General features: G+C 37.4%; 2 pseudogenes; one reads left to right on the top strand and one right to left on the bottom strand.

Moving 5' to 3' along the window:
• Positions 1-2,345: 2,345 nt before the first annotated feature.
• Positions 2,346-7,282, bottom strand: LOC101388075 (glucose 1,6-bisphosphate synthase-like; annotated as a pseudogene).
• Positions 7,283-11,124: 3,842 nt separating this feature from the next.
• Positions 11,125-11,663, top strand: LOC101388331 (riboflavin kinase pseudogene; annotated as a pseudogene).
• The last annotated feature ends 387 nt before the right edge of the window (positions 11,664-12,050 follow it).

Below are 12,050 nucleotides of genomic sequence, written 5' to 3'. Positions count from 1 at the left end.
CTTGCCCACAGTCAGCTTATTCCCTGCTTTTAGGGTGATAGAAAGGTTTACCCTTAAGAATCATTTCCTGTCCCGCTTTACTGACCTTTCTATTGTTTGCTTATTTTTACTGTTTATTTCCCAAGCATGCTTTGATCTTTCTCCACTAATTCTTTCCTTTTCCCCAAAGCTCTAGAAAATCTCAGGTTTGATCTGCATGCTCAATGAGAATTCATTCATTTCTGTGATATTATTCATAAAGAAAAAGCTAATCCAGAGCCAAGGCTAAGACTCACTGGCCAGCACTGGCATCTCTCCTGGCTGGCTGGGGCTATCACTGAATTTATCCTGTGAGCAAGCGTGTAACCACTGTGTCAAGTTCACTCTAAGTATCATGCTCAGACAGACTCAAGAGCTTGGCTAGAATCAAACGATTCCTCAGTGTACACACTTCAGGAACATTTGTAAAATTTTGTTAATTTTAATTTTGGATGTTTAAGTTTTTGAGATAAGAATCCAAGCTTCAATAACTTTTCACCTTGATTAAGATGACTTAAGTGTTGTATTATGTTAAAGCACTCAAATAAAACTGTTCTCTTCATACAGAATGACCATAATGACATGGCTTTAGTGATTATGAATGGGCTGTCATACCATTTTAGCTCCACTTTGTTCTTCAATCACTGAAACACAGATACTCAAGCCAAATATACATATTTTTCCTAAATAGAGGATTGTTCATACCCCTTTGTAGAATATAGGCCATTTCCTAAATTCAATCTACATTCTTAAAAGCAAATAAAACAAAAAATTCTACACATTCCTTCTTCAGTGCAAAGCCTTTGAAAACAAACTCATTCAGAAAAGTGGTGCTCCACATTTAGCCAGCTGTCTATTGTCTACAGGCATACAAGATCCAGCTATAAGAAAGTAAGGAACAAATTAACAATAGTGACAATATAATAATTTGAAAATTATATTTGGATTATATAAGTTCAACCAAATGTTAGCTGATCACTACAACAAACCACACCATGATTTAACAAACATCTTAATCAGTTCAAACTTTATATTATTATTATTATTATTATTATTATAGGAAATAAATTCTCAAATACCATTGCTATTGCATATAGGTAATTTGTTTATTATGATTATATCCAAGGCCTGTGACTGTTACCTGTTGACTATATACTACATGCGTTTAAGTATTCTGTGAATTATACAGGACAGGATATATCTTAAGAAGATTAATCAGCACTTCTCTATTAACTCTTTTTCAGTATACTGCAGAATCAACCAAAAGTGATCTTCCAAAATTTTCTTTCCACATTAAAAATGAGAAATAGTACAAAATTCTAGCAAACTGTTAGAATAAACTGGACCTTAGTTTTAGTGTTTCATCATACCTAAAATCTGCTCTTTTTATTTCTTAGTAAAATTAGCATTACTTCATCTGATAAAGGAATAAATCTTACAAAAATATAGTTGAAAAGTTAGACTGCTAAATAAATGCAGAGCTCCTTTCTCAGTTCAGATTTTTTCCGTTACTTAAATTGGCAAACCCATTTGATGCAGAGGGGAAGCACCTACACAGAAAGCTCTTCTGCAGCTGTCTGCAAATTAACTGACTGACTCATATTCAATGCAGGAATACTGTTTCAGTTCACACCAGACCCTGAGAAGGCACTGAGAAATTTGACAAGAACAAAGCCACTAGGGGTATTGCCACTATTGTTTTATATTTAATAAATGTCAGAATTTTAAATACGTACAGGTTTGTACTGCACCAAGAGCATCTTTAACAGAGGTGCTGAAACTGCATATTGTAACACTCTTCTAAACTAGAAATGCTAAATACTCTATTTCAAATACTCTAATTTGTAAATTAATATCTGTGATGTAACAATGACACTTTTCCACCGTGATCTGGGAACAGTGCCATTTTCTTGCCAATTTTGTGTATTAATTTCCTTAATTAACTCTACAATTAAATGATACTTGTATGCCTTTTAAAAAATGTGCGATACACAATTATAAGACTGTAGAACTAAGCTTAATCATACTTTGATAACAGAACTCACTTTTGTATTGTGTTTCTGTTAAAGGAAGAACAAGGTGTTACTAAATACTTTTAATGTAATGACTTTTGTTAAGATTATGAAAAATTCGAATAATTTCCCTCTAGACCATTTCATTTCAAATTTATACAGTTTGTTTAGTTAGCTGACCAAAAAGAAAGAAAATAAAAGGAAAAATGATACTTGGCCAGATGAAATGGAGAGAATGCTAACACAAGTTCAATGCATAGCTTTCTTGGTTTTGTTCCATGTGCCAGTGCAAAGTAAAGATGGACTGGTGTACACCTAAATGGGGTACCAGATCAATCCATTCTTACTGGGCACAAGAAAAATTTTCAATCAGAGCTTCAATGAATTTCTTCAATTCTTCTTCCAGTGAGGCAGTATCACTCTGGTCAGATGACGTGCACATCTCTGCATAAGACTGTATCTTTGTTTCTGTCCTGCTTGTCTGAAGAGTAGCAACATAGCCATTTTGAAAAGTAAATGTAATCATTTGGCTATTTTGACTCTCAGGTGCATCGATCTCTCATGCTGGCTTCTGTCATATCCAGTGGTAATGTCCCTATATGCAATATAACAATTGTCAATGCACATAATCCATAACAAATCTATAAATCAAAATTGGGGTGAATTTATTATGAGCCAGATCTGAGGGCTAGCCCAGGGCCTTCTTTCCCCAAGGAAGGAAGGGCATCAAAGAGGTACAGAGTGGTTATATACTGTCTTGGAACAAAGAACATGTATCACATATGATAGGAATGTCCCTTTTACAACTATCACAAGATGCTTAGCTGGCACAGGATTTCACACAGCAGTTGATGAACACAGCAGGTAGCAGGTCTGTGGTCTTCAGCTGGGTGGTCATGGCAGGTCAGCAATCAATCCTTAGCCTAGGGAAAGATGCTTATCCTTAAGGAAATGCTCATGTGGGGGAAGTTACATCTTTCTTTATCTTAAAGGGCTTTGTTCTTGTCTTTGGGACATAGTAAATACTTAAAGCAGATATACAATGCATGCTCAATGGCCACGTCAGGCCGTTTTGGAAAAACAAAGTCAGACCAAATTAGTTTTATACCAAATGGCTTCCTCATATACTCCAGTATATCCTATTGCTTGCCATTTATTTATCACAATTATCCCACAAAGTTTTGGATATTCTTTTGGAGAATCAAAATTGCAAAGCCTTTCAAATATACTTTTAATGGTAGTTGGATCATAACACAAGAAATATGAAGTTTTTGAAATATGATTACCATATTTTTCATAAACCTTAATCAGTTGCTGTTTCAATGTTATGTTCATGGTTTCCAGGTAAGATACCATCTCAGCAACAACAACGGCTGTACTCATCCCGCCTTTATCCAAAATTGAAGTTCCACACAGAAAACCAATAGACTCTTTAAAAGAAAAAAGGACTTCATTCCCATTTTTCAGGAGGTCTTTTATCCTATGGCCAATCTATTTAAAACTTGGTAGTGTTTCTTCAAAATGATATCCTTCTTTAAGTACAATTGGATTCAAAATTTTGGAAGAGACTGTGGTGGCTAACATGTAAACACCCTTCACATCAGCATTTCTTGATTTATTTTCCCCCCAGCAATCAAATATCCACCCCCCAAACAAAGCTGCCAACTCTTTCCCTGTGAACACTTTCCAACGACCATCCTCCTACAGTGCTGCCACTGCCAGTTGGTCTGCATCAAGATCTGTGGCTAACACTATCCAGGCATTTTCCTTCTCTGCCAGTTTCAGAGAAAGTTCCAGCGCAGATTCTCCTTCTTCAGGATTTGGGCATTTAATGATAGCAAAGTCTGGATCAGGATCTTTTTGTTCTGGTAATGGAATTGGAGGCTTCAAACCAAACACTTGAGGGGCTGGCCTCGTGGCATGGTGGTTGGGTTCACTTGCTCTGCTTTGGCGGCCCAGGGTTCTCAGGTTCGGGCATGGACCTGTGCACCGCTTATCGAGCCATGCTGTGGCAGGCGTCCTGCATATAAGGTAGAGGAGGATGAGCATGGATGCTAGCCCAGGGCCAGCCTTACTCAGCAAAAAGAGTAGGATTGGCAACAGATGTTGGCTCAGGGCTAATCTTCCTCACCAAAAAAACCCAAAATACCAAAAAAAACCCCCAAACACTTGAAAAGCCAACTGTACACAGTCATGTCCAACCCCATGAAAAAAAGTATGTACAAATTTCAAGGTGGTCTTGTCACTGGCACCAGTCAGATCGATGCGGTAAGGTCCCAGGTTCTTGGTCCACAGACACAAAGGAATTTGAGAGTGGACACACAGCAGAAGTTTTGACAGAGGAGGACTTATTAGCAAAGCAAAATTACACCCCCAAGGGGAGGGGCAGCAGGCTCCAGGTGAGCAGCTGCCCCAAAGTTGTGGTGGTCAGTGGCTTTGGAAGATGGGGTCCTGGGGGCAGGTGAGGGTCTTGGAATGTAGACCAATGGGGGCATTGTCTCCACCCCCACATCGGGAGGAGGAGATTTGTTCCTTACATAGGCATCTCCAGAACTGTCATGGCGGTGATCCCCCACAAGGGGGGTCAAAACCACAATGCAAATGAGGGTATAAAGAGGCTTGGGGCTACTCTCAGTCAGGGTTGGGGGCAGTGCCGAACGTCGGAAGGGCCGCTGCCCTGTAATGAGGATGCTGCACCTGGTGGAGTGACCTTGCTCCCAGGTCGTATCTAGCTTCCTGCCTATCTCAGTCTTAATTCCCTGTGAAAACAGATCTTCCATGTATCTCCTGCAAATGCCCCCCAGAGGATCTCTCTTCAGTGGGCTGGTATCCACTAAATTATCATTCTAGGAACCATCCCAGGGTTCCATACAGTCTTCTATACATTTCAGAATTTCTTTATCATGAGGAGATGTGACCTGAAGATCAGTTTCCCAATAAACCTTGTATCCACTGTCTTCCTTGCAGTTGTGTGAGGCAGTAATCATCACACCTGCAACTGCTTTGAGCTCCTGGACTGCGTATGATACAAAAGGTGTAGGAACTTGTCTTGAAAAAAGGCACACAGGAACATCTTTACCAGCAAGACTGCAGCAGGGAGGTTAGCAAGTCTCTGGCTGCTGCAGCTGCTAGTCACTTGACGCCGGGTGTCACAGCCTAGACAGAGCCTCTCTGCGTGAAGTCTGAGAAACTTCTCTCAAGGTATCTGTGCATCCTCTGTGTTGACTGTATTACTGTAAGGTCATTAATATGGCAAAACACTGCCCCCACGGCAGAACCAAGTCCTGAGGTTTCAAAAGTCATTTGGCAACAAAGATGATCTCGAAACTCCTTGTTTGTCCCATTCCATAACAGATTTTCAATTTGCTCTTTTGCTTTGGGCTTTTTACTGGTGTATTACAAAGGATACAACTCAGGAACAGCCAAATGGAAGAGATGCATAGGGCAAGGTATGTGCGGAGTAGGGTGTGGTGCTTCTGTGCCCACCACCCACCCAGTGCTTCTGAGTTCACCAACCCAGAAATCATGTGGCTTTAATTTACATTTTCCTAACAGCTAGTGATGTTAAGCATCTTTTCATGTGCTGATTGCCATCCATATATCTTCTTTGGTGGTCTGTTCAAATCTTTTGCTTCTTTAAATTTTTGTTGTTGTTGTCTTTTAAAGGAATTTTGAGAGTTCTTTTTATGCGCTGAACATAAGTCCTTTATCAGATATATGCTTTGTAAATATTTTCTCACAGTCAGAGGCTTGTCTTTCAATTCTCCAAATAGTGTCTTTTGAAGAAAAGAAGTTTAAAATTTTGATGAAGTATAATTAACCAATGTATTCTTTTATAGATCATGCTTTTGGTGTCATATCTAAAAAATTTTTGGTTAACTCCCCAAAGCCATTTTCTTCTAGCAGTTTTAGAATTTTAGGTTTTACATTTGGGTCTATGACCCATTTTGAGTTAATTTTTGTATATGGTATGAGCTATGGATTGAAGTTCATTTTTTGTATATAGGTATCCAATTGTTCCAGCACCATAAGTTGAAAAGACTCCCTCTTCCACTGGATTGCCTTTGCACCTCTGAAGAAAATCAATTGCTCATATATGCATGGTTCTACTTTTGAGGTCTGTTTTTATTCCTTTGATCTGTTTATCTTGACACTGATACCACATTGTCTTACTATATATAGCTTTATAAGAAGCCTTGGAATTAAGTAGTGTACATCTTCCAACTTTGTTTTTCTTCTTCAAAGCTGTTTCAGCTATTCTAGGTTCTTAGCATTTCCATATGAAGTTTAGGATCAGCTTGTTGAATTCGAAACAAACAAACAAAATCCTTCTGGAGGTTTTATTGTGATTATATTGAATCTATAGATCAATTTGAGGAGATATAACATCTTAACAATATTGTCTTCTGAACCATGAACAGTATATCTCTCCAATAAAATATATTTAGGATTTCTTTAATTTCCCTCAGCAATGTTTTATAGTTCCAGTGTGCAGACCTGTCACATATTTTGTCAGAATTATTCCTAAGTCTTTCATATTTTGATACTATTGTAACTGGTATTTTTCTTTTAATTTTCAATTGTTAGTTACTAGTATATAGAAATACAATTGTTTTTGTGTATTAATTATGCATCCTGAAACCTTGCTGAACTCACTTATTAGTTATAGCGGCCTTTTTGTAGATTACCTTGGTTTTGTACATAGACAAGCAGGTCATCTGTGAATAAAGACAGGTTTATTAATTTTATTCCAATCTGGATAACTTTATTTCTTTTTCTTGCCTTATTGCACTGGCAAGAACCTTCATTTCAATGTTGAATGCAAGTGGTGAGAGTGGACATTCTTGTCTTGTTTCTGATCTTAGGGCTGTATAATTAAGTCTTTCACCATTAAGTATGATGTTAACAGTGAACTGTTACATATGATGTTTTTCATAGATATCCTTTATTAGGTTAAGGATGTTCTCCTCTATACCTACTTTGCTAAGAGGTTTTTATTTTCATTTTTTAATATCAAGAATGAATGTTGGATTTTGTCAGAAGCTTTTTCTGCATCTGTTAAGATAGTCATGTAGTTTTTCTGTTTTATTTTGTTAATCTTGTGAATTATATTGACTTCTTTTTTAAAAAAATAAATTTTTTATTTCAGAATAATTTTAGATTTACAGAAAAGTTTGCAAAGTAGTACAGAGTTCCCATACGCCCCGCATCCAGTTTCAGTTACCAGTATTGTTAACATCTTACATTACCATGGTACGTACATCAAAATTAAGGTATTGACATTGGTACACTACTACTAGCCAAACTCCAGACTTTATTCAGACTTCACCAGTTTTTCCACTACTGTCCTTTTTATGTTCCAAGATACAATTCAGGGAACCACATTGCTCCTATTTGAAGGTCTCTTTAGTCTCCTCTTGTCTGTGACAGTTACTCAGTATTTCTTGCTTTTATATGACCTTGACAGTTTAGAGGAGTGCTAGTCAGATATTTTGTGGAATGTCTCTCAATTTGAATTGTCTGATTGTTTTCATGATTATATTGCGATTAAGTGTTTTTGGAAAGAATCCCATAGAGATGAAGTACGTTTCTCATCACATCCTTCAAGGGTTCATGATATACACATGACAACAGTGGTGATGTTAACCTTGATCGCTAGGTTAGGGTAGTGTTTCCCAGGCTTCTTAGCTGTTCCCTTTCCATGTTCTAGTCTTTGGAAGTGGGTTGCTCAGTCTAGTCCACCCTTTGTGTTGGTGGCGGTGGTGAAGTGTCAGCTCCTGCAGGGTGTAGTATCTATGTACATTATTTGGAATTCTTTTGTAGGGGAGATTTGTCTCTTCTCTCCTATTTATTTGTTGATTCTTTTAGCAGTATAGACTCACATATATTTATTTTATACTTTGGATTGTAACCCAATCTATTATTTAATTCATTGTGCACATTGATCTAGCTATGGCCATTGGGAGCCCTTTCATGCTGGCTCCTGTGTCCCCATCATTTTATGTTTTGAATACATCCCTACTTTCTGGTACTACAAGATGCCCAGGCACATCTTGTATTTTCCCTGCCTCAGTCCTGGAATCAGCCATTTCTCCAAGATGACCTAGTTCCTTTTATTGGAGAATGGTATTTAGAACTCAAGATCTGGACACAAGGCATGCTTGTTGCTCCTGTTTTAGGCCCTCTAAGCTAGGTAAGACAAAGGTAGGCAATATATGTATGTATCTCAACCCATGTATACAGGCATATCTATGATTGTTTTTGTATCCATCCATTTGCATCTATATTAAGCTAAACATGAGTTCATACTGATGTTTCCAACAGTAATCCAGTACCACAGGATAAAATAGCCACAGCTCATTTTATCCTTCCCTTCTTGCTTATATTGAATAATTTTTGAATGTTTAACTGACATTGAGTTCCTGGAATAAACTCCACTATGGTTATAGTGTATTATCCTTTTTTTTGGTGAGGAAGATTGGCCCTGAGCTAACGTCTGTTGCCAATCTTCCTTTTTTTGACCGAGGAAGGTTCGCCTTGAGCTAACATCTATGCCAATCTTCCTCTTATTTTGTATGCAGGTCACTGCTGCAACATGGCTGACATGTGGTGTAGGTCCACACCTGGGATCTGAACCCGTGAACCTGGGACACTGAAGCAGAGAGCGCCGAACTTAACCAGCAGGCCATGGGGCCGGCCCCATGTATTATCTTTTTTATTTATTGTTGGATTTTATTTGCAAAAAAGTGCAGCTATGTTCATGAAGGATATTGGTCTGTAGTTTCCTTTTCATAATATCTTTGTGTTAATCTTGCTATCAAGATAATGCTGGCCACATAAAATGAGTTGAGGAGTATTTCCTATGCTCCAATTTTCTGGAAAAGTTTGTGTAAAATTTATATTATTTTTTTCTTGACTGTTTGGTAGAATTCGTGGGAAGGTGTATAATTGGGAATTCAATTACTTTAATAGCTACAAGGCAACCCGGGTCATCTGTCTTCTTGAATGAGCTTTGGTAGTTTTTATCTTTCAAGGAATTTATCTATTTCATCTAGCTGGTCAAGTTTGTAGGCATAGAGTTGTTCATCATATTCCATTATCCCTTTAATAAATGCCTATCGGCTGTATTTGTAATGATGTCATCTTTCTAATTGCTGATATTGGTATTTTTTCAAGGAAAGATTCACCCTGAGCTAACATCCATTGCCGATCTTACTTTTTTTTTTTTTGCTCCCCAAAGCTGCATTATATGGTTGTATATGCTAGTTCTAAGTCCTTCTAGTTCTTCTATGTGAGCTGCTGCCACAGCATGGCTACTGACAGATGGGTGGTGTAGTTCTGTGCCCAGGAACCAAACCCGGGCTGCCGAAACAGAGAGTGTTGAACTTTGACCACTAGGCCATCAGGGCTGGCTCCTGATATTGGTAACTTTTAATCTCTCTTTTTTTTCTTGATTAGTCTGACTAAGGGATTATCAGCTTTATTGACCTTTTCAAAAAACTAGCTTTTGGTTTCATTCACTTTTTCTATTTTCTTTTTTTTCTATTTCATTGATTTCTTCTCTGATCTTTATTATTTCCTTTCTTCTACTTACTTTGGATTTAATTTATTCTTTGTTTCATAGTTTCTTAAGGTAGAAGCTGAAGTTATTGAAACTTTTCTTCTTTTCTAATATTGGTATTAAACACCAAGTATTGCTTTAGTGACATCCCACACATTTCTGTATGTCGTGTTTTCATTTTTATTTGGTTGAAAATACTTTCTAATTTCCCTTTTGATTTCATATTTGACCCATGGGTTATTTAGAAGCATGTTATTTAGTTAACAAATAGTTGGGAATATTTCTGTTGTTGATTTCTAATTTAATTCCATTGTGGTCAGAGTACATATTTTGAATGGCTTGATTCCTTTTAAATTTATTGAGACTTGTTTCATGGCCTAGGTTATGATCTTTTTTTGTTTATTTATTTTTTATTTTTTTAATTTTTTTTTAATTTATTTTTTCCCCCAAAGCCCCAGTAGACAGTTGTATGTCATAGTTGCACATCCTTCTAGTTGCTGTATGTGGGATGCGGCCTCAGCATGGCCAGAGAAGTGGTGCGTCGGTGCGCGCCCAGGATCCGAACCCGGGCCGCCAGCAGCGGAGCACGAGCACTTAACCGCTAAGCCGTGGGGCCGGCCCTCATATATATATTTTTAACAGCTATATTGATATATAATTCACATAACATACAGTTCAGCCATCTAAACTGTACAATTCAGTCTATTCATAGAATTCTGCAACCTTCACCACAATCAATTTTAGGACATTCTCATTACCCTAAAAAGAAATTCCACACCCCTTAGCTTGTAGGAATATAAAATGGAGTGGTCTCTGTGAAAAGTTTGTCAGTTCCTCAAAAAATTAAACAGAATTATTATATGACCCAGAAATTCCACTCCTAGGTATATACCCAAGAGACTTGAAAACAGGGACCCAAACGTATACTTGGACACCAGTGTTCATAGCAACACTCTTCACAATCGTCAAAAAGTGGAAACAACCCATGTGCCCATCAGCAGATGAATGGATATACAAAATGCTGTATTTACACACAGTGGAATATTATTCAGCCATAAAAAGGAATGAAGTTCTGATACATGCTACAACATGGATGATCCTTGAAAACTTTATAAGTGAAATAAGTCAGATACAAAAGGACAAGTATTGTATGATTCCACTTATATGAAGTATCTAGAATGGGAAATTTCTAAAGACAGAAAGTAGAATAGAGGTTACCAGTGCCCAGGGGAGGACATAATGGGGAGCTATTGTTTAATGATTAGAGTTTCTGCTTGGGGTCATGAAAAAGTTCTAGAATTAATAGCATTGTTGGTTCAGAACATTATGAATGTTCTTAATGCCACTGAATCATACTCTTAAAAATGGTAAACTTTATGTTATTTATATTTTAACAATAAAAAAAAGTGAAAAAAGTTACACTACAAAAAAATGAACTAAATACAAAAGAATGCAGGAGTAGAGAAAAGGAGGGACAGAGAAGTACAAGACAGTCTTATCATCAGTGCCACCCACTCAGTTGTCTGCCCAACCATGCAGTTGGCCGAACTCTCGCTGGTGTACACCGGTTGGTCCAGATGACAGGACCCTGCTGTAGCCCGCACCCAGAGTGGGATATGTCGTGAGGGCACCTGCCCTACTTCTGCTGCTGTCAAGTAGTGTGGGGCTTAGGCCACGGCTCCAAGTAGCTAGGCCTCCCACAGTTAACTTCCCTGAACAAGTAGTAATCGTCTAGTCTATGTATTCACTGGCCTTTATTATGATTGGACCAGTGTTGGAAGTGGAGATGTCCATAAGATGGTGGTGAGCATAGGATGGAACCCATACTACAAGAATACAAAAACGTCCATGGAAACTGATATCATGCACACCTTCAAAGCAGGTTTCTATGGGGAAATCCTCAATGTGTCCATCTTTGGCTACCTTAGACTGGAAAAGAACTTTGATTCTTTAGAATCATTTATTTTAGCAATTCAAGGTTATATTGAGTAAGCTAAAAGAAACCACTAGATTTACCAAAACATTTAAAACTCAATGAAGACAATTTTTTCCAGGATCTAAAAGCAAAATAACGAATAGCCACTGATGAGAAATCATCTTATTCATTTACTGTTTTCTAGCATTTCACTGCTCATAACTATGAAACCTCATTTTGGTTATATTTTTTAAAGTCAAACATTTTCCTAAAGCTGTGAATTAAACAGTATAATGTAGTTACTATATTATGCTTCAACTGTTTTAAACTCATCATGCAACAGTATTAAAAGACTCATCTTAAAAAACCAAGATTTTTTTAATGTAATTGTTAATTAAAAACTCTTTCAAAGCTTTCTACAATATACTAGAAAGGTCTTAAAAGTGTCTTATGATGGAAATAAAATGTAAGTAAGTATGGATGAAAAGGAAAGTCACTAATTTCAGATGAGAATTATAATTGACATGGTAAAATCCAGCATGTA

The sequence above is a fragment of the Ceratotherium simum genome, chromosome 17 (assembly GCF_057802395.1).
Source record: "Ceratotherium simum simum isolate JZ-2026a chromosome 17, ASM5780239v1, whole genome shotgun sequence".
Lineage (NCBI taxonomy): Eukaryota > Metazoa > Chordata > Mammalia > Perissodactyla > Rhinocerotidae > Ceratotherium > Ceratotherium simum.
This window is presented reverse-complemented; position numbering and strand designations above follow the sequence as displayed.